Source organism: Pongo abelii, chromosome 5, assembly GCF_028885655.2.
Source record: "Pongo abelii isolate AG06213 chromosome 5, NHGRI_mPonAbe1-v2.0_pri, whole genome shotgun sequence".
Lineage (NCBI taxonomy): Eukaryota > Metazoa > Chordata > Mammalia > Primates > Hominidae > Pongo > Pongo abelii.
This window is the reverse complement of record NC_071990.2, coordinates 99,005,777-99,028,661: the sequence shown is the minus strand read 5'-3', so window position 1 is coordinate 99,028,661 and position 22,885 is coordinate 99,005,777. Positions and strand designations below refer to the sequence as shown.

The window sequence follows — 22,885 nt, the reverse complement described above, 5'->3', positions numbered from 1 at the left end:
TCAAATACCGCATGTTTTCACTTATAAGTAGGAACTAAATGATAAGAACTTATGAACACAAAGAAGGAAACATCAGACGCTGGGTCTTCTTGAGGGAGAAGGGTGGAAGGGTGGAAAGGGTGGAAGGAGGGAAAGGAGCAGAAAAGATGACTATCAGGTATTGGGCTCAATACCTGAGTGATGAAATAATATGCACAACAAACCCCCATGACACATTTACCTATGTAACAAACCTTCACATATACCCTCAAACCTAAAATAAAAGTAAAAATGAAAAGGTAAAAATGAATGGCAGAAAATCAGACTCCTTGGTTTTGAGTAGAGTAGATTATATTTATATTCATAAAAGTAAGTCTCTAACCTGTGGCCAAAATACAGAGCAGTGTGGGCAAAACAATCAAGTGTTGCTTAGAAATTTTCTGAAGAATCTTCAACAAGATCAAAGACAAAACATGAACATGAGAATTTGTTGCAGATAAGAAATATTCATCAAGTATTTTCTCCCCTACTTACCAAACACAGATAATTGATTTCAGGACAGATGTGGTTCTTCACATTGCCCAAATTCCAAACTCTTAATTATGTAGGAAAATTCAGCCTAAAAAATAAAACCAAAAAAAAGTACAAACTAAATGTCAAATGTTGAAGAAAATCCTGTTTTATAAAAAACAATTGGTGTATCTTATTAAAAAAGAAGCTTACAAATTGATCCATGTAACATTTACTTATAAAAAGAGTAAAATCATTGCCTTTAGTTTTTCCTTTACTTGTTCAAGTCTGAATCTGACAGATGTGGATTAAATGTGTCTATTCTGTTTACCAAAACAGACTTTTAAAATTGCTAGATTATACCAATAGATATTCATTCATATTATTACCATTCCATCACAGTGCATGGTGATATTTCTTTTAACTGTCATTTGCATACTGAAACACTCTTTCAATTTTTATCACTTGTACTGATGCTACTCTAGTAATGGAATATGCTCTAGTGGTTTTAAACTCAATACTTAGTAAATTAATTCCCAGTTGTCTTCATAAATATTCTAGAGTATTAGGAGGTTGCAGGCCACATAAGCTGTAAAATATTATTAGGATTATCTAGTGAAATATCTACTCTTTATGATATTTTACAGAATTATTTAATGTCACTTAATGCTTCCTGATGGCATCTTTATAGAGGATTGCTACTTTAAAGGGAATTTTAAAATATAGAAAAAATCAGGAATATTTTAATTTTCTGTGGTAGGCACCAAATAGACAGATGATTTACAGCTATTTTTCTAGAAATATCTGAAAGTGTGCTCAACTTTCATCCCTTAGAACATACTCTCAAAATATTTCACAAAACCTTCTCTATTATTCAAAAAGAGAAGTGTGTGTGTGTTTGTGTGTGTGTGTGTGTGTGTGTGCACGCCAGATTATAAAAGATTGAGAGAGAGAGAGAGGAATCATATAAATCAGAAGAAAATGAAAAGAGAAAAATAAAACAGATGTTAAATGAAAAAATAAAACACTGTGTCCACTGAGTCAAAGCACACTGAACCAAAAAAGACATTTCATTGTCTCTAATTCATCTGTATGGTGCATTTTATTTATATTTCCTGGCAGAAGTCAGAATTTATCATCAAATCACCCAAACAATGGCCCCAAATTACTTTTTATCCTGTCTTGAATTTCAAAATTCTACAAGTAACTTTTAACTTGAGTCCTTTTAAGGCCCCCAAAATAACATTACCCATATTATCAAAAAAGGAAAGCTTTGGTGTGAATCAAAAAGAAAACATGTAAAGAGGAGGGCAAAGAATGTAAAATGTACAGCTTGCCACTGTTGTTGGGCCTGTTCATCCTTCCACTGGGTCAGTGACCTCGATCCTCATGACTGTCAAGTAAAACGGTCTGAGTGACACCTGTTTTCCCAGAACCCTTGATCCTTGCTCAGCCACTACTCCTGATATGCCCTCAAGAAGTGCATAGTAATGGAGTCAAGGAAATGGGTAGTTGCCAGGGGAGTTTTGCCACACTTTTGACTAACCATTTATATGTAATCTCTCACCTCACTTGTAATGAAGAGAAAAGCATTTTTAAATTTGAAGAGCAGTATTGACTAGTCTAAAAAGCTTTAAATTGGGTTTCTGAAAAAGCATTCAGAATTTCGTACCTCAATTTTGATACATATCCCAGAAGGAATCAGTGAAGCAGTTTTTTCTCATTGGCTTTAAAAATCTGCATAAAAACTTTAAAGGTCAATAACACAGATAGTTACTGAACTCTATCTAAACGAAGTTAAAGAATAAATATTCCTTTCTAAGTTAAAACGTATATGAAATATTGAGATGCTGTCACTGGATCATTTGAGTTGCTCCAATCTTTTTATTTACTTTTTTCAGAATCATCTTTGCAACACCCAACCAGGCTGTGAATATGGCATATGGATTTAGTTCTTATGATGGCTAAACTACAAGATAACATGCTATTTTTGTTATTTTGGTCATATAGATATGAATTTAGGGCCTGCACGCGGCTTACGTAAGGTGCATGACATAATTTAAATCTCTAATTAGTATTTAAAAAGTGCCTTCTCAAAAAAAGTGGCTTCTCTCCCAGGAAAGCAGTAGTTTGAAAATAAATCACAATATTTTTATGTCAAGCAACTGCCCTAAAACTATGAATAAAGAAGAGAATTGGAAATGGAGAAACTAGAAAAATGCCATAAAGAAAGCAAAAGAATTCTAAGCATTCATGTGCTAGCAGCAATGTGGTAAGAAAATCTCTTCTCCAGTTCCATAATATTGCCACAGGATAAAGAGCACCTCCCCACATATTAAGGGCTAAAATAGAATCCGAACAGCCTGGAGTACAAAGGCTAGCATTGGATAATTCTCTGGCCATGGACCCAGATCATCAGGCAGTACTCGCATCTTTAATAGCCAGCTTGAATTGGAAGACCTCAAGTGTGTTCAGGAAAGCCCAACACCTGCCTCTCTGGGCAATAAGAAAGTCTGACTTAGAGAAATACATACAAAAAGAAACCAACACAAAAAGAAATAGCAGGCTCACGATTGATGCTTCATTGGGAAAATGAGCCAAGGAAGATTTCTACAGAGCAGAGCACCAAGTAAAGAGTGTGAACTCTTCCACTACCATCAATCACCACAGAGCAGTTCTGTGTTTTCATGGTATCTGCTGTTCAATAAGAATCAGAGTGGCAGCAAATTTACAAAAAGACCAAACTGGAGAAAAGAAGGCAGTGATGGCAAAATATCACAGGAGATGCCATAATCAAGAAAGAAAAATTCTTGAATTCAGAAATTACATGAAAAGAGATGCAGAGGGATAGGATGCACTATAAAACCAAGATGCTCTTAGTGATGGGACCACCATGAGGTTACTTTTATAAAGAAAAAAGAAAAGGGCCAAGGTTTTGCCTTTAACTGCACATACTAATACACTAGTAAAAGAAACAGTCAGTTTAAAATGAACTATAACTCTTTTTAAATATTTTAAAATGTGCCTTAGATAACTCTTGAAAACCCATGTACAGTATAATTTTTGTCTTTTTTCCCAAGATAAAAGCTTTCGTCAAGTGAATCAAGTGCCTTTAACATTTTTTATGTGTTTACCACAGACATTCTATGTCTGGGAATTTATCTTAAAGTTTCTCAAAAAATACAGATTGTGGCACAAAGATTTTCTTCACAATATTTATAACTCATTCATTCATTCAACAAAATTTTTGGAGACTTTTCAATGGTCCAGGCAATGTATCTGCTATTTGGGAAAAAAAAAAAAAACAACGAAATGCCATTGAAAGAGTGATAGTTAATGATGGTACAGGCATATGATGAGCTATTAAAATGATGTTTATGGAATGTTTAAAGACTTGGAAAAATGCTAATGATCTAATATTGAGTGAAAATGTACTTAGAAAATAGCACTTACCATATTATCTGAAATGTTAAAAATGCATTAAAAATGAAGAAATACTCCAAAATAACAATGGTAGTTGCCTTTAGGTATTAGAATGATGAATGCTCTCTTCCCCTGCATTGCTTTCGACAAAGAACATGTATTAATTTAATTATCATTAACAGATATTCAGATTTTGGTAAGCTAGCAATATCAGAACCTGACCCAACTGGCCATCTGATCAGAATTTTACTCTCTAGGTGTAAGAACTTGACTGAGTCTGAAAGAATGCAAGATATTCAGAGGCTTTTACAGATATGCCTCCCTGGAAGAAACAATGCTTGATTTTGTGGATTGCTTGTACCCTTCTTTCATATTCTTAAAATGCTTTGTATTCCTAAGCATGGCAAGCAGATATGATTAAGACTTTATGTTAATATTCAAAAGTAAATTTGATATGTTTCTTATTATATGAATTTTACTGATGTATAATCTACATACAATTAAATGCACCAATTTTAAGTGTACAGTTTGATGAATTCTGACAAATATATACATGAATGCAACCACAAATCCAATAAAAATGCAGAATATTTCCACTATCCCTAAAAGTGCCCTAGCTTTGTGCTGCTTTGCAGGTAATCCTTAGTCCTATTCCTGGCATCAAACAACTACTGATCTGCTTTCTGTCAATATAGATTAGATTTGCCTTCTAGAATTTCATATTAATGGAATCACATAGAATATACTCTTTTTTGTACCTGATGTATTTCACTCAGCTTAAAGTTTTTGAGATCTACCCATGTTGTTGCATGTGTCAGTCTGGACACACTTTGGAATGGCTGAAAACTAAAAGATGTATGAAATCAAGTGTTGATGGGGAAACATAGGAACTCGAGTGCATTGCCAGTGGGAATATGAGATGGCTTAGTCACTTCAGCAAACAGTTTGGAATTTTTAATAAAGTTACACATACACTTGCCACATGACTCAGCAATTCTATACCTAGATATTTATTTAAGAGGAATGAAAATGTATGTCCACAAAAAGACATGTATATGAATAACAATGGCAGCTGAACCAGAAGCATAACATTTATAAGAGACATAATTGAAACGACTTAATGTCTATCAATAATTGAATGGTAAATAATTACATATATGTACAATGGAATGCAACTCAATAAAATGTTGACATCTTAAGCATTTTTTTTAAAACTATGCTTCAAATATTTAGCTTATAAAAATGTGTTATCCTGAGAAAAAGGCTCCAACAATGGGAAAATCATATAGATTTACTTATATACATAATGTTACTTAGTAAAGTATTAGAAACAAAAACATTATTTATTTATTTATTTATTATTATTTTTTATTTATTTATTTATTTTTTTTGAGACGGAGTCTCACTCTGTCGCCCAAGCTGGAGTGCAGTGGCGCGATCTCGGCTCACTGCAAGCTCCACCTCCTGGGTTCATGTCATTCTCCTGCCTCAGCCTCCCGAGTAGCTGGGACTACAGGCGCCCGCTACCATGCCCAGCTAATTTTTTGTATTTTTAGTAGAGATGGGGTTTCACCATGTTGGCCAGGATAGTCTCGATCTCTTGACCTCGTGATCCACCCACCTCGGCCTCCCAAAGTACTAGGGTTACAGGCGTGAGCCACCGTGCCCTGCCACATTATTTATTTTTAAATAAGCTCCAATCAGGGTTTAAATTAATAAAGTGATTGTTCTCAATTCAAAAGCACATTTGCTTATTATTTATTTTTAAGATGAATAAAATTTTTGATAACATTTGTCACATTATTCAGGGAAGATATTAAACTTGTTAAAACATTAGGAAACAGAAATAAATAGTTATTACACAAAACTTACATGTTTTAAAATAAGTCCCACACCCCTATTGTGTAGTCTTCTACTAAGCTCTGATGAAAACTTTATTTTTCTTCAAATGAAAAACTCCAACATTCAGAAATAAAATTGTTTCATTTTTCTTTCATTTGAAAATCAAGTACTGAACACAGAATTAGACATGGTCCTTGCTCAGTGGGTTTCACAATCTACAATGCTAGCCTGATTTTCTTTCTGTCAAAACTCTATATAAGAGCACACACTTGATAGGAACTTGTTTACTATTGCTAAGATATACTTTTGTGCCCTGATATACTACTGAAAGAAAGTTCACAATCCTTTGAAAAACCAGGGCCTTGGGCATGCTGGCAGGCCAGACACAATAACATACACTTGTATCAAATAAAGGAGAATTCTGTGTCAAGAATGGAATTCTAATAATGACTTGTCTTTTTCTAGTTTACTATTTAAGAATGCTTGACAGAAATAAAGAGCCAACTTTACTTCCATATGTGCAAGTTCATAGTCTAGCACAGTACCTAGAATACAGTAAAATATTTGTTAGATTGGTAGAGCAAGTTAAAAATATGTATTTGAAATAAAACATTGTCAATAATAAACAATGTTCAGTTGTAGTCTGAAATTATAAAATGATTAAAACTTAAGATAACCCCCAAAATAAAATAAAATTTCACATGATTTTCACATCTCTGCTAAATTTTTGGCCATTATGAAGTTTTCTCTCCCTATTTTCCTGAAATTGTTTTCAACCAGTGAAGTGATTCTTGGCTATACATATGAGGCAATGTAATATACAGTAAAAATGTACTTGTTCACATTAAGGGGAAACAAGAAATTTCACATATTAAAACGTACTATATCTTAAATACTGAGCTAAACAAGTTAATTCATCCACTCAACAAATATTGTTTAGGTGGCTACTATGTGTCAGACATTGTTTTTGTGCTGGTGGACATAGCAGTAAACAATTCAGAAATGCCCTTCAGACTATGGATCTTTCATTCTAGTGGAAGGTGCATCAAATTGGGAAAGCAGAAAAAGAAGAGAACTAATAAACAGATAAATTTTTGTGTAACATTATGTCCAGTTACAAACCTAGTTTCATTCATTCTCAACTCAAGCTTGCAACTTGGCTATTTAGGAAAGTGCAAACAAGAGATTTCATCTAACTTGTCCTAAAGTCATGCTATAGTATAGTAGTAATATAACCCAGGTCCTTCAGACTGGGAATTCCTTGCTGTTTCCACTTATTTACATTAGGGAAAATAATCCAAAAACAATTCCTAAGTTCTCAAAATAAAGAAGTAAGAAAATGGAAGGAGGGAGGGAAATGGCTTTAGAAGTAAATGCTTATCTCTGTGTAGAAGCCATGAGCATGTGCATTGTGTACCTCCCTTTATGGATATGGATAAAACAACTAACTGAGGGCCCCAGCTGTTGTGCTATGAAATCTATTGTGGCATTTGCACTGATCCCTCCAGCTGCTCTCAGCCAGTGACGGAGCACAGCAGGGATATTAAGTGATACCCATTCCTGGGAGACATGGGACTCCTCTAGTAGCCGGCTTTAGCTAGAGGAATTCCTGAGCAGCATCACTGTCAAGGGCATTTCCCTCCCTGTCTTTTTGTTTGTTTGTTTTTTGAGACAGAATCTCGCTCTGTCACCCAGGTGGGAGTGCCATGGCGTGATCACAGCTCACTACAGCCTCCACCTCCTGGGCTCAGGTGATCTTCCCACCTTAGTCCCCTCAGTAGCTGGTACTGCAGACATGTGCCATTATGTCCAGCTAGTTTTTTTGTATTTTATCACCATGTTGCCCAGGCTGATCTCGAACTCCTGAGCTCAAGATATTTGCCCACCTTGACCTCCCAAAGTTCTAGGGTTACAGGTATGAGCCACCAGCCCAGCCCTCCCTCTTTCACTCACACTGTGGTCTAAAGGTGCCCCTAGCCTTACCAGGTCCCCTCTCCATTTTGTCTCACAGAGGTTTCTAATATAATACTTGCATGTTTAATCCCGTCTTGGGTTACCTTCTTCAATGAACTAGGCAAGTGGCAATAAGTGATCGTAGCAAATGAGCAGTAAGACAAGGATTTGGGACTGGTTAATCCACTACCAGGCAGGTGAAGAAGATATCATCCTGGTTAGTATGTGGGGGATGGGTAGTACTTAGCACAATATGGTGGCTCAATTGCTGAAGATTTTGCCAATGGTGACCTGGGAAAATGTCTTGGTGGAGAAACTGCCATGGCAGATGTAATAATTTTGACATCTAAAAAACAGATAGGAAACAGTATCTACAAATCAGAGTGAGATGTCCTTTAGAAGAACAATGAGAGATGGAGAGTTGTTAGCAAGGACTTTATAGTTAAGTGTGTGAATCAGAGAGTCTCAGTTGTACCTTATAAAGAGGCCCTTATCACCTGTAGTGGAAGGGTAAACACAATTAAGTGATAGATAGGCTGAAGATTATTGTCAGAGGCACAGAGCTCCAGAAATGCTTGAATGCTTAGCTAAGACAGATTTGTTATATGAACATGAGGGCTCTGGTGGGGAAAATCTATGGTCTTGAAAAATAGGACAGGGAAATCTGAGTGGATGGCCCTGAGAATGCTGGCTATTCAAACTGCTGGTTGCCCATGGAGCCTCAGGTTTGCAAAGGAATCTCATCCTTCTTAGTGAGAGCTAGTGCTTCTACTGGTCAGGAAGGTTAGGTTCTCCTCATAAGGTAACAGGTACCTGCCCCTAGAAGCTGTACCCACCTCCTTTTCTGCTTGCCAGGTCACTAATTAAGGTTAAATCCAATCATAACCCAGCTGGGGATATGCTAGAGCTGATAATGGAGGAAAGAGACTATACTCAAAAATTTGCAAAACTTGTTGTCACATACTGACAAGAGCAAATGAGGGAACTCCTTGAATTAAATTTTGAGGGTGTTTGATCAAGGAGAACAGAATTTAAAAAAAATCTACATTATTATGGGTACATAACACTTGTATATATATGTGTGCATATTATATTTTGATATAAGAGTACAATGTATAATGATCAACTCAGAGTAATTGAGATATCCATTACCTCAAGCATTTATCATTTCTTTGTTAGGAAGATTCCAATTACATTATTTTAGTTATTTTCAATATACAATAAATATATTGTTAGCTATAGTGCTCCTATAGTGTGTGGGTGGGAGGAGTTAAAGAGGGGGTGGTTAATACCACATGCTCTCACTCACAAGTGGGAGCTGAACAATGAGAACACATGGACACAGAGAGGGGACATCACACACCAGGGCCTGTTGGGAGGTGGGAGGCAAGGGGAGGGAGAGCATTAGGACAAATACCTAATACATGCAGGGCTTGAAACCTACATGACAGTTGATAGGTGCAGCAAATCACCATGGCACATGTATACCTATGAAACAAACCTGCACATTCTGCACATGTATCCCAGAACTTAAAGTAAAATAAAAAAAAAAAAGAGGGGATGGTTAATGGGAACAAAAATACAGTTAGATAGAAGGAATAAGATAACACTAGTGACAAGAGCAAATGGGGGAACTCCTTGAATTGTGTTATCTTATTCCTTCTATCTAACTGTATTTTCGTACCCATTAACCATCCCCACTTTCCCCCACCCACACACTACTCTTTCTTGCCAGTGGTAATGATCATTCTACTCTCCATCTCCATGAGTTAATTTTTTTTGCATGACTCCCACATGTGATTGAGAACATGTGATATTTGTCTTTCTGTGCCTGGTTTATTTCACATAATATAATGTCCTCCAGTTCCATCCACATTGCTGCAAATTACAGAATTTCATTCTTTTATATGGCTGAATAATATTGCATTATGTATAGGAATCACATTTTATTTATCTGTTATTCATCCACTGATGGACACTTAGGTTAATTCCATAACTTGGCTATTATGTAGAGTGCTGCAATAAACATCAGAGTGCAGATATCTCTTCAATATAGTGATTTCATTTCTTTTGGATAGGTTTCCAGCATCAGGATTGTTGAATCATATGGTGGTTCTATTTTTAATTTTTTCAGGAATCTCTATACTCTTCCCCATAGTGGCTGACTAATTTACATTCCCACAAGTACAAAGATTTCCCTCTCTCCATGTCTTCACCAGCATCTGTTATTTTTTGTCTTTCTGATAATAGCTATTCTAACAAGGGTGAGAAGATACATCATTGTGGCTTTCACTTGTGTTTTTCTGATGATTAGTGATGTTGAGCATTTTTTCATATGCCTGTTGGCCATTTGTATGCCTCCTTTTGAGAAATGTCTATTTACATCTTTTGACCACTTCTTAATCATATTTGTTTTTCTCCCTATTGAGTTGTTTGAGCTCCTTATATATTCTGGTTATCAATATCTTGTTAGATAAGCAGATTACAAATATTTTCCCCATTCTGTGGGTTGTCTGTTTACTGTAGATTGTTTCCTTTGCTGTGCAGAGCTTTTTAGCTTGATATAATCCCATTTGTCCCCTTTTGCTTTGGTTGTCTGTGCTTTTGAATTCTTACATAAAAAATCTTTGCCCAAACCAATGCTATGGAGAATTTCCCTAGTGTTTTCTTCCAGTAGTTTCATAGTTTCTGATGTTAGATTTGTATTTAATTCATTTTGATTTGACTTTTGTATATGGTGAGACAAAGGGGTCTAGTGTCATTCTTCTGCATATGGACATCCAATTTTCCCTGATCATTTAGTGAAGAGAACAAAGTTGGAGGCATCACATTACCTGACTTCAAATTATACTCTGAAGCTATAGTAAAAAAAACACAGCACAGTACTTTCATAAAATGAGACACAAAGACCAAAGGAACAGATTAGAGAACCCAGAAACAATTGCATGCATTTATAGTCAAATTATTTTTGACAAAGGTGCCAAATACAAACATTGGGAGAAGAGAATAAAAATTCAAGACTTGCGGGGCGGTTCCAAGATGGCTGAATAGGAACAGCTCCAGTCTACAGCTCCCGGCACGAGCGACGCAGAAGACAAGTGATTTCTGCATTTCCAACTGAGGTACTGGGTTCATCTCACTGGGGCTTGTCGGACAGTGGGGGCAGCACAGTGGGTGAAGCCCACAGAGTGTGAGCCGAAGCAGGGTTAGGCATCGCCTCACAAGGGAAGCGCAAGGCATCAGGGAATTCCCTTTCCTAGCCAAGGGAAGCGGCGATGGACGGCACCTGGAAAATCGGGTCACTCCCACCCTAATACTGCGCTTTTGCAATGGTCTTAGAAAACGGCACACCAGGAGATTATATCCCATGCCTGGCTCAGAGGGTCCCACGCCCATGGAGCCTCACTCATTGCTAGCACAGGAGTCTGAGATCGAACTGCAAGGTGGCAGTGAGGCTGGAAGACGGGCGCCCACCATTGCTGAGGCTGGAGTAGATAAACAAAGCGGCCAGGAAGCTCGAACCGAGTGGAGCCCACCGCAGCTCAAGGATGCCTGCCTGCCTCTGCAGACTACACCTCTGGGGGCAGGGCATAGCCAAACAAAAGGCAGCAGAAACCTCTGCAGACTTAAATATCCGTGTCTGACACAAGGGAAGTGAGTAGTGGTTCTCCCAGCACGGAGTTTGAGATCTGAGAACGGACAGACTGTCCCCTCAAGTGGGTCCCTGACCCCCAAGTAGCCTAACTGGGAGGCACCCCCCAGTAGGGGCAGACTGACACCTCACATGGCAGGGTACCCCTATGAGACAAAGTTTCCAGGGGAACGATGAGGCCACAACATTTGCTGTTCAGCAACATTCACTGTTCTACAGCCTCCACTGCTGATACCCAGGCAAACAGTGTCTGGAGTGGACCTCCAGCAAACTCCAACAGACCTGCAGCTGAGGGTCCAAACTGTTAGAAGGAAAACTAACAAACAGAAAGGACATCCACACCAAAACCCCATCTGTACATAACCATCATCAAAGAACAAAGGTAGATAAAACCACAAAGATGGGGAAAAAACAGAGCAGAAAAGCTGAAAATTCTGAAAATCAGAGTGCCTCTCCCCCTCCAAAGGAATGCAGCTCCTCGCCAACAATGCAACAAAGCTGAATGGAGAATCACTTTGACGAGTTGAGAGAAGAAGGCTTCAAACAATCAAACTTCTCTGAGCTAAAGGAAGAAGTTCAAACCCATCGCAAAGAAGCTAAAAACCTTGAAAAAAGATTAGATGAATGGCTAACTAGAATAACCAATGCAGAGAAGTCCTTAAATGACATGATGGAGCTGAAAACCATGGCACGAAAACTACGTGATGAATGCACAAGCTTCAGTAGCCAATTTGATCAACTGGAAGAAAGGATATCAGTGACTGAAGATCAAATGGATGAAATGAAGCGAGAAGAGAAGTTTAGAGAAAAAAGAATAAAAAGAAACGAACAAAGCCTCGAAGAAATATGGGACAATGTGAAAAGATCAAATCTACATCTGATTGGTGTACCTGAAAGTGACAGGGAGAAAGGAACCAAGTTAGAAAATACTCTGCAGGATATTATCCGGGAGAACTTCCCCAACCTAGCAAGGCAGGCCAACATTCAAATTCAGGAAATACAGAGAATGCCACAAAGATACTCCTCGAGAAGAGCAACTCCAAGACACATAATTGTCAGATTCATCAAAGTTGAAATGAAGGAAAAAATGTTAAGGGCAGCCAGAGAGAAAGGTTGGGTTACCCACAAAGGGAAGCCCATCAGACTAACAGCGGATCTTTCAGCAGAAACTCTACAAGCCAGAAGAGAGTGGGGGCCAATATTCGACATTCTTAAAGAAAAGAATTTTCAACCCAGAATTTCATATCCAGCCAAACTAAGCTTCATAAGTGAAGGAGAAATAAAATACTTTACACACAAGCAAATGCTGAAAGAATTTCTCACCACCAGGCCTGCCCTACAAGAGCTCCTGAAGGAAGCACTAAACATGGAAAGGAACAACTGGTACCAGCCACTGCAAAAACATGCCAAATTGTAAAGACCATCAATGCTAGGAAGAAACTGCATCAACTAACAAGCAAAATAACCAGCTAGCATCATAATGACAGGATCAAATTCACACATAACAATATTAACCTTAAATGTAAATGGGCTAAATGCTCCAATTAAAAGACACAGAGTGGCAAAGTGGATAAAGAGTCAAGACCCATCAGTGTGCTGTATTCAGGAGACCCATCTCATGTGCAGACACACACATAGGCTCAAAATAAAGGGATGGAGGAAGATCTACGAAGCAAATGGAAAACAAAAAAAGGCAGAGGTTGCAATCATAGTCTCTCATAAAATAGACTTTAAACCAAAAAAGATCAAAAGAGACAAAGAAGGCCATTACATAATGGTAAACGGATCAATTCAACAAGAAGAGCTAACCATCCTAAACATATATGCACCCAATACAGGAGCACCCAGATTCATAAAACAAGTCCTTAGAGACCTACAAAGAGACTCAGACTCTCAAACAATAATAATGGGAGACTTTAACATCCCACTGTCAACATTAGACAGATCAACGAGACAGAAAGTTAACGAGCATATCAAGGAATTGAACTCAGCTCTGCATCAAGCGGACCTAATAGACATCTATAGAACTCTCCACCCCAAGTCAACAGAATATACATTCTTCTCACCACCACATCAAACTTACTCCAAAATTGACCACATAGTTGGAAGTAAAGCACTCCTCAGCAAATGTAAAAGAACAGAAATTATAACAAACTGTCTCTCAGACCACAGTGCAATCAAACTAGAACTCAGGATTAAGAAACTCACTCAAAACCACTCAACTACATGGAAACTGAACAACCTGCTCCCGAATGACTACTGCATACATAACGAAATGAAGGCAGTAATAAAGATGTTCTTTGAAACCAATGAGAATAAAGACACAAAATGCCAGAATCTTTGCGACACCTTTAAAGCAGTGTGTAGAGGGAAATTTATAGCACTAAATGCCCACAAGAGAAAGCAGGAAAGATCTGAAATTGATATCCTAACATCACAATTAAAAGAACTAGAGAAGCAAGGGCAAACACATTCAAAAGCTAGCAGAAGGCAAGAAATAACTAAGATCAGAGCAGAACTGAAGGAGATAGAGACACAAAAAACCCTTCAAAAAATCAATGAATCCAGGAGCTGGTTTTTTGAAAAGATGAACAAAATTGACAGACCATGAGCAAGACTAATATAGAAGAAAAGAGAGAAGAATCAAATAGACGCAATAAAAAATGATAAAGGGGATACCACCACCGATCCCAGAGAAATACAAACTGCCATAAAAGAATACTATAACCAACTCTATGCAAATAAACTAGAAAATGTAGAAGAAATGGATAAATTCCTGGACACATATACCCTCCCAAGACTAAACCAGGAAGAAGTTGAATCCCTGAATAGATCATTAACAGGCTCTGAAATTGAGGCAATAATTAATAGCTTACCAACCAAAAAAAGTCCAGGACCGGATGGATTCATAGCCGAATTCTACCAGAGGTACAATGAGGAGCTGCTACCATTCCTTCTGAAACTATTCCAATCAATAGAAAAAGAGGGAATACTCCCTAACTCATTTTATGAGGCCCGCATCATCCTGATACCAAAGCCTGGCAGAGACACAACAAAAAAAGAGAATTTTAGACCAATAACCCTGATGAACATCAATGCAAAAACCTTCAATAAAATACTGGCAAACTGAATCCAGCAGCACATCAAAAAGCTTATCCACCATGAACAAGTGGGCTTCATCCCTGGGATGCAAGGCTGGTTCAACAAACGCATATCAATAAACATAATCCACCATATAAACAGAACCAAAGACAAAAACCACATGCTTATCTCAATAGATGCAGAAAAGGCCTTTGACAAAATTCAACAGCCCTTCATGCTAAAAACTCTCAATTAATTAGGTGTTGATGGGATGTATCTCAAAATAATAAGAGCTACTTATGACAAACCCACAGCCAATATCATACTGAACGGGCACTGAAACTGGAAGCATTCCTTTTGAAAACTGGCACAAGACAGGGATGCCCTCTCTCACCACTCCTATTCAACATAGTGTTGGAAGTTCTGGCCAGGGCAATCAGGCAACAGAAAGAAATAAAGGGTATTCAATTAGGAAAAGAGGAAGTCACATTGTCCCTGTTTGCAGATGACATGATTGTATATTTAGAAAACCCCATCATCTCAGCCCAAAATCTCCTTAAGCTGAAAAGCAACTTCAGCAAAGTCTCAGGATACAAAATAAATGTGTAAAAATCACAAGCATTCTTATACACCAATAACAGACAAACAGAGAGCCAAATCATGAGTGAACTCCCATTCAGTATTGCTTCAAAGAGAATAAAATAACTAGGAATCCAACTTACAAGGGATGTGAAGGACCTCTTCAAGGAGAACTACAAACCACTGCTCAACGAAATAAAAGAGGACACAAACAAATGGAAGAACATTCCATGCACATGGATAAGAAGAATCAATATTGTGAAAATGGCCATACTGCCCAAGGTAATTTATAGATTCAATGCCATCCCCATTAAGCTACCAATGACTTTCTCCACAGAACTGGAAAAAACTACTTTAAAGTTCATTTGGAACTAAAAAAGGGTCCTTATTGCCAAGACAATCCTAAGCCAAAAGAACAAAGCTGGAGGCATCATGCTACCTGACTTCAAACTATACTACAAGGCTATAGTAATCAAAACAGCATGGTACTGGTACCAAAACAAAGATATAGACCAATGGAACAGAACAGAGCCCTCAGAAATAATACCACACATCTATAACCATCTGATCTTCGACAAACCTGACAAAAACAAGAAAGGGGAAAGGATTCCCAATTTAATGAATGGTGCTGGGAAAACTGGCTAGCCATATGCAGAAAGCTGAAACTGGATTCCTTCTTTACAACTTATACAAAAATTAATTCAAGATGAATTCAAGACTTAAATGTTAGACATAAAACCATAAAAACCCTAGAAAAAAACCTAGGCAATACCATTCAGGACATAGGCATGGCCAAGGACTTCATGTCTAAAACACCAAAAGCAATGGCAACAAAAGCCAAAATTGACAAATGAGATCTCATTAAACTAAAGAACTTCTGCACAGCAAAAGAAATCACCATAAGAGTGAACAGGCAACCTATGGAATGGGAGAAAATTTTTGTAATCTACTCATCTGACAAAGGTCTAATATCCAGAATCTACAAAGAACTCAAATGAAAAAAACAAACAACCCCATCACAAAGTGGGTGAAGGATATGAACAGACACTTTTCAAAAGAAGACATTTCTGCAGCCAACAGACACATGAAAAAATGCTCATCATCAGTGGTCATCAGAGAAATGTAAATCAAAACCACAATGAGATACCATCTCACACCAGTTAGAATGGCGATCATTAAAAAGTCAGGAAACAACAGGTGCTGGAGAGGATGTGGAGAAATAGGAACACTTTTACACTGTTGGTGGGACTGTAAACTAGTTCCACCATTGTGGAAGGCAGTGTGGCGATTCCTCAAGGATCTAGAACTAGAAATACCATTTGACCCAGCCATCCCATTACTGGGTATATACCCAAAGGATTATAATTCATGCTGCTATAAAGACACATGTACATGTATGTTTACTGCAGCACAATTCACAATAGCAAAGACTTGGAGCCAACCTAAATGTCCATCAATGATGGAATGGATTAAGAAAATGTAGCACATATACACCATGGAATACTATGCAGCCATAAAAAAGGATGAATCCATGTCCTTTGTAGGAACATGGATGAAGCTGGAAACCATCATTCTAAACAAACCATCACAAGGATGAAAAACCAAACACCACATGTTCTCACTCATAGGTGGGAACTGAAAAATGATAACACTTGGACCCAGGAAGGGGAACATCACAGACTGGGGCCTGTCATGGGGTGGTGGGAGGGGGGAGGGATAGCATTAGGAGATATACCTAATATAAATGATGAGTTAATGGGTGCAGCACACCAACATGGCGCATGTATACATATGTAACAAACCTGCACATTGTGCACATGTAACCTAGACCTTAAAGTATAATTATAAAAAAAAAAATTCAAGACTTGCTTGTAGTAATCTGTTCTCACACTACTAATAAAGACATACCCAATACTTGATAATTTATAAAGGAAAGAGGTTTAATTGACTTACAGTTCCACATGGCTGGGGAGGCCTCACAATCATGGTGGAAGACAAAGGAGGAGCAAAGTCATGTTTTACATTGTGGCAGATGAGATATTTTGCAAGGGACCTCTCATTTATAAAATCACAAGATCTCATGAGACTTTTTCACTACCATGAGAACAGTGTGGGATAAACCACCCCCATGATTTAATTTTCTCCACCTGGCCCTGCCTTTGACATGTGGGTATTAAAATTCAAGGTGAGATTTGGGTGGGGACACAGCCAAACCATATCATTCTGCCCCTGGCCCCTCCCAAATCTCATGTCCTCACATTTCAAAACCAATCATGCCTTCCCAACAGTCCCCCAAGGTCTTAACTCATTTTGGCATTAACGCAAAAGTCCACAGTTAAAAGTATCATCCAAGATAAGGCAAGTCCCTTGCATCTATGAGCCTGTAAAATCAAAAGCAAGTTAGTTACTTCCTAGATACAGTAGTGGTACAGGCATTGGGTAAATACAGCCATTCCAAATGGGAGAAGTTGACCAAAACAAAGGGGCTATAGGGCCCATGCAAGTCTGAAATCCAGTGGGGCAGTCAACTCTTAAACCTCCAAAATGATCTCCTTTGACTCTGTATCTCACATACAAGTCATGCTGATGCAAGAGGTGGGTTCCCAAAGCCTTGTGCAGCTCTGCCCTGTGGCTTTGCAAGGTACAGTCCCTCTTCTGGCTGCTTTCATGGCTGGTGTTAAGTGTCTGCAGCTTTTCCGGGCACACAGTGCAAACTGTCAGCAGACCTACTATTCTGGAGTCTGGAGGACAGTGGCCCTGTGGCGACTCTGTGTGGAGGTTCCCTCCCCACATTTCCCTTCCACACTGCCATAGGAGAGGTTCTCCATGGGGGCTCCACCCCTGCAGCAGACTTCTGCTTGGACATGCAGGTGTTTCCATACATCCTCTGAAATATAGGAGGAGGTTCCCAAACCTCAATTCTTCACTTCTGTGTATCCACAGGACCAACACCACATGGAATCTGCCAAGGCTTGGGGCTTGCAGTCTCTGAAGCCACAGCCCAAGCTGTACTGTGGCCCATTTTAGACATGGCTGGAGCATCTGGGACACAGGGCACCAAGTCCCTATGCTGCACACAGCCGGGGGTCCTGGGCCTGGCCCAGAAAACCATTTTTCCCTTGTAGGCCTTGGGACCTGTTATGGGAAAGGCTGCCGTGAAGGTCTCTGACTTTCCCTGGAGATATTTTCCCCACTGTCTTGGTGATTAGCATTTGGTCCCTTGTTACCTATGCAAATTTCTGCAGCAGGCTTGAATTTCTCTCCAGAAAATGGGTTTTTCTTTTCTACTGCAATGTCAGTCTGCAAATTTTTCAAACTTTTATGCTCTGCTTCCTCTTGAACAGTTTGCCACTTAGAAATTTCTTCTCCCAGATACCTTAAATCATCTCTCTCAAGCTCAAATTTCCATGGATCTCTAGGGCAAGTGCAAAATGCCAACAGTCTCTTTGGATAGCAAGAGTGACCTTTACTCTAGTTCCGAACAAGTCCTTCATCTCCATCTGAGACCACCTCAGCCTGGACTGTATTGTCCATATCACTATCAGCATTTTGGTCAAAATCACTCAACAAGTCTCTAGGAAGTTCCAAACTTTCCCACATCTTCCTGTCTTCTGAGCCCGTTGAGTCTCTAGGAAGTTCCAAACTTTTCCACATTTTCCTATTTTCTTCTGAACCCTCCAAACTGTTCCAACCTCTGCCTGTTACCCAGTTCCAAAGTCACTTTCACATTTTGGAGTATCTTTACAGCAGTGCCCCGCTGGCCGGTACCAATTTACTGCATTAGTCTGTGCTCGCTCTGCTAATAAAGACATATCTGAGACTGGGTGATTTATACAGAAACAAGGTTTAATGGACTCAAGAGTTCCACATGGCTTGGGAGGCCTCATAATCATGACAGAAGGCAAAGGAGGAGCAAAGTCACGTTTTTACATGGTGGCAAGCCAGAGACAGCTTACGCAAGGGAACTCCCATTTATAAAGCCATCAGTTATCGTGAGATTGATTCACTACCACAAGAACAGTATGGGGGAAACTATCCCCATGATTCAGTTCTCTCCACCTGGCCCCACCCTTGACTTGTAGGAATTATTACAATTCAATGAAGATTTGGGTGGGGACACAGCCAAACCATATCAACAAGCAAGATTTAACTGCCTAAAATGCACTTTCTAAATACATGGAATTTAATATCCTGGCCAGGACTCCAGGGGATGGACAAAACTTTATTCTGGGATGGGCTTGAGAGTTCTGTAAAAAAAGGATGGTCAACAGTCTGAGTCCAATTGCATTGCTATAAAGGAATACCTGAGGCTGGGTAATTTATAAAGAAAGGAGGATTATTTGGCTCATGGTTCTGCTGGCTGTACAGGAAGCATGACGCCAGCACCTGTTTCTTGTGAGGAACTCAGGAAGTTTCCAATCCTAGGGCAAGGGAAAGGGGAGCTGGCATGTCACCTTGTGAGAAAGGAAGCAAGAGAAAGGACGAGAGAGAGAGGAGAGGGTGCCACAGTTTTTTAAACAACCAGCTCTGGCATGAATAGAGCAAGAACTCACCCATGATTGTGGTGAAGGCACCAAACCATTCATGAGGGATCTATTCCCATGGCCCAAACACCCCTCCACTAGGCCCCACCTCCAACATTGTGAATCAACTTCCAACATGAGATTTGAGAAGAAAAAAACATCCAAACTATATCATCAGTTCTCAGTGAAATAAAACTGTCAATATTGCCCTGGCAGGTAGTAGAGGGAAGAATAATGAGGCTGAGGGAAATTAGTATGTTGAATGGACATGTTATGTAAGGCCAAAAGACTCAAGAGAACATGCTCTTCACCAAGGCCATCAGGAACGTGCTGGTGAGAGGATGCCAAAATCACTAAAAACTTTAATGATACTTCTTTCCAGGCTGGGGATAATAGAAGAGGTAGTTACAGAGTCTGATTCTTTAACATCCATGGACATAATGTTCCTCTTCCTAAGTAATGGAACCAGGTGATGGCACTTACTTGCCTGAAGCTAAGAGGCTTCAATTACCATAATGATAGGTGAAGTTGGAGAGACACTCAAGGAGTTTAATCTGCAGATCTTGTGAAAACAGTTAATAGAGTTTAACATCCTTATAAGCAGAAGGATGGGCAGCTAACAAGGGTGCTGCTTAATATTTTAAAAATTTTAAAAGTAAATAAACAAAAACACAAAAATGGAGGAGTGAGAAATGATGCTGTAGGAGGTCCGGACTGTGATGCAATGAGCTCCACTACCTGAGTCATATAATCTTCTATATTGCTGGAGGATCCAGAATGCCCTATAGTGCTAGAACATGCACAATGTAGAACTTATGGCAAACTCCAGTGGAAGAGTCACAACACAGATCCCTGAAAGTCTGGAGTAAACCCAAGCACAGTAGAGAACTATTCATTCTTTGAGAAATACTATTCATCTTTTGTGTGTTACGAGGCTCTGGTAAAGACAGAACACTTGACCATGGAACAAACTGTTCATGCAAATAAAACTGCCCTTTATGAGCAGAATTCTGTTGGACTAACCATGTCATAATATTAGACAGGCCCAGACACAGTTCACTAGACGTGAGCAAGTGGACCAAACCATATGTCATCAATCCCAGTTGCACAGTGTCTCTCCCCTGGTTTTTGTATGGTTGTATGGGGTTTTCTACATCACTAGCTAAAAGAGCAGGAAAAAGGCTTTGTTTGATTTATGGATGGATTCCCTCAGTATGTAGGTGCAAGTAAAATATAGACAGTGGCTACATTACAGCCACATTTAGGGTTGCCCTTGAAAAACAGTGGAGAAAAAAAAATCTTCTCACTGATAGAGCTGTAGGCAGTATACTTGGTGTGAAAAGAAAAATAGTCATGATAAGAATACATATAGATTTCTGTGCAATGGCCAAAGGCCTGCCCCTCTAATGTGTAGCCTGGAAAAAGAAGGATAGGAATATCAGAGACAGAGAGGTCTAGGGTGGAGCTTATGTAAGTCCCAGGGTCTGAAAACCTGTGAACCAGGAGCTCCAGTGTGCAAGGGCAGAAGAAGATAGATATCTTAGTCCAAGAAGAGATAATTTGCTCTTCTCCTACTTTTCTGTTCTATCTGGGCCCTCAATGTCTGGGATGATGCTAGCCAACAGTGGTGAGGATGGACTTTCTTTACTCAGTCTACTAATTCAAATACTAATCTCTTCCAGCAACACCCTCACAGACATATCTAGAGATAATATTTTAATAGCTCTCTAGATATCCCTTAACCAGTGAATTTGATATACAAAATTAACTATCACACCCGCTTACCAAAAGTGAGTGAACTATTGCTTCTGCTGAATGTCCAATTTGTCAGTGACAGACGCCAACACTTAGTCTCTGATAAGGCATTATTCCTTGAATAAATCCATTGGTTAGCTGATTATACACCTCTACTTCCATTCTAGTTCATCTTGTAGGAATAGTTATTCTGAGCATGGGTTTGCCTTTCTTGTTCACATTAGTCACACACTGGCATTAATATCCAGTGGCTAAAAGAATGCCTGATCCATAGGCATAGAATCACACCCAACATAGCATTTTACTTGGAAACTCACTTAGCCAATGAAGTATGGGAGTTGACCCATGACTGTGGGGTCCACTGGTTATAACACATGCTGCACTACTCAGAGGGAGCCAACCTTACAGAATGCTGAAACAGCCTTCTAAATGTGCAACTGCAGGCCAGCGGTGAGGAAACATTGAAAGCATGTAGTGCCATCCTTCAGGATGTAGTGTGTCTTTTAAACCTGAGGTCTCCATATGATGCATTGTTCCCAATAGGAAGAATACATGAGCTCAAGAAACAAGGAGCAGCCACCAATGACTCACTGAGAGATTTGTGCTTCCTGTATTCACAAACTTGAGCTCTTCCAGGGAACACGCAAATGGTGTTCATATGGAAGATATCAAATTACATAATAAAATTATAAGCTATGTCTGCCATATGAGAGCTTTGGATTCCTGGTGCCCAGGGACCAACAGGAGAAAAGAGGAGTCACCATATCAGCAGGGGTAATTGAGTCTTATCAGCAGAATGACACAGGGCTGCTTACAAAATGGGGACAGAAACATATGTGGACCCCAAACGATCCATTTGGATGATGCTAATACTCCCTTGCACTATTGTAAATATGGACAGTAATATGAAGCAGCCTAGATGGTGAAGAGTCTGATAAGATTTTATATGCTTTAGGAATAAAGGTTTCGTTCATACCACCAGGCAAACCATCAAGATCTACTGAGAGAATCACTGATGTTGAAGGAAACTTAGAATGAAGAGTGGGAGAGAAAGAGGAGGAATACTAGTTGCAATCCAGAGATAAACTGTACCAATGGAAACTTTATCCGGCTAACCACCCCCTCTTATTAGATTTCCCTCCAGGAAGAAAGGTTCATGGAAACCTTGGAGGAGCTGCTCCTGGACCTGAATGTGAAGAAGATCCAAACGGTACAAGGGCACTCGGTGGTGGCCATGTGAATGAGCTTCCCAGACTCATCAGCATAGTGAGTATAATTGACTATGCACCCAAGCTGTTGTGCTCTGAAATCCAGAACAGCATTTATGCTATGGTCCCATGGGCTGCTCCCAGCTAATGACTGAGAATGCCAGGAATACTAAGGGAGATCCACTGCTGGGAGACACAGGACACCTCTGATTGGCAATTCTGGCTCAAACACATTCTCTGATAGCCTTGGCAAACCTCTCTCAGACTTTAGGACTATCGAGGACACTACCCTCTTTCACTCAGGGTAAGATTTGTATTGTGGTTTTATTATGCACTCAGCTTTACCCAATCCCTGTTTTATTTCACTCTGTTTTATTTCT

General features: G+C 39.2%; 1 long non-coding RNA gene across 21 annotated transcripts in view; it reads right to left on the bottom strand.

The window, feature by feature from the left end:
• The window catches only part of LOC129060000 (uncharacterized), a 1,058,541-nt gene that overhangs the window by 199,482 nt on the left and 836,174 nt on the right, over positions 1 to 22,885 (bottom strand). For 20 of the 21 annotated variants that reach the window (XR_010140292.1, XR_010140285.1, XR_010140291.1 and 17 more), the window contains one exon: positions 514 to 598. This is a non-coding gene — a long non-coding RNA (uncharacterized LOC129060000). Of the gene's footprint in view, positions 1 to 513; positions 599 to 3,929; positions 4,053 to 22,885 lie in introns of those variants that run through there. The other variant, XR_010140300.1, reaches the window with a different exon arrangement.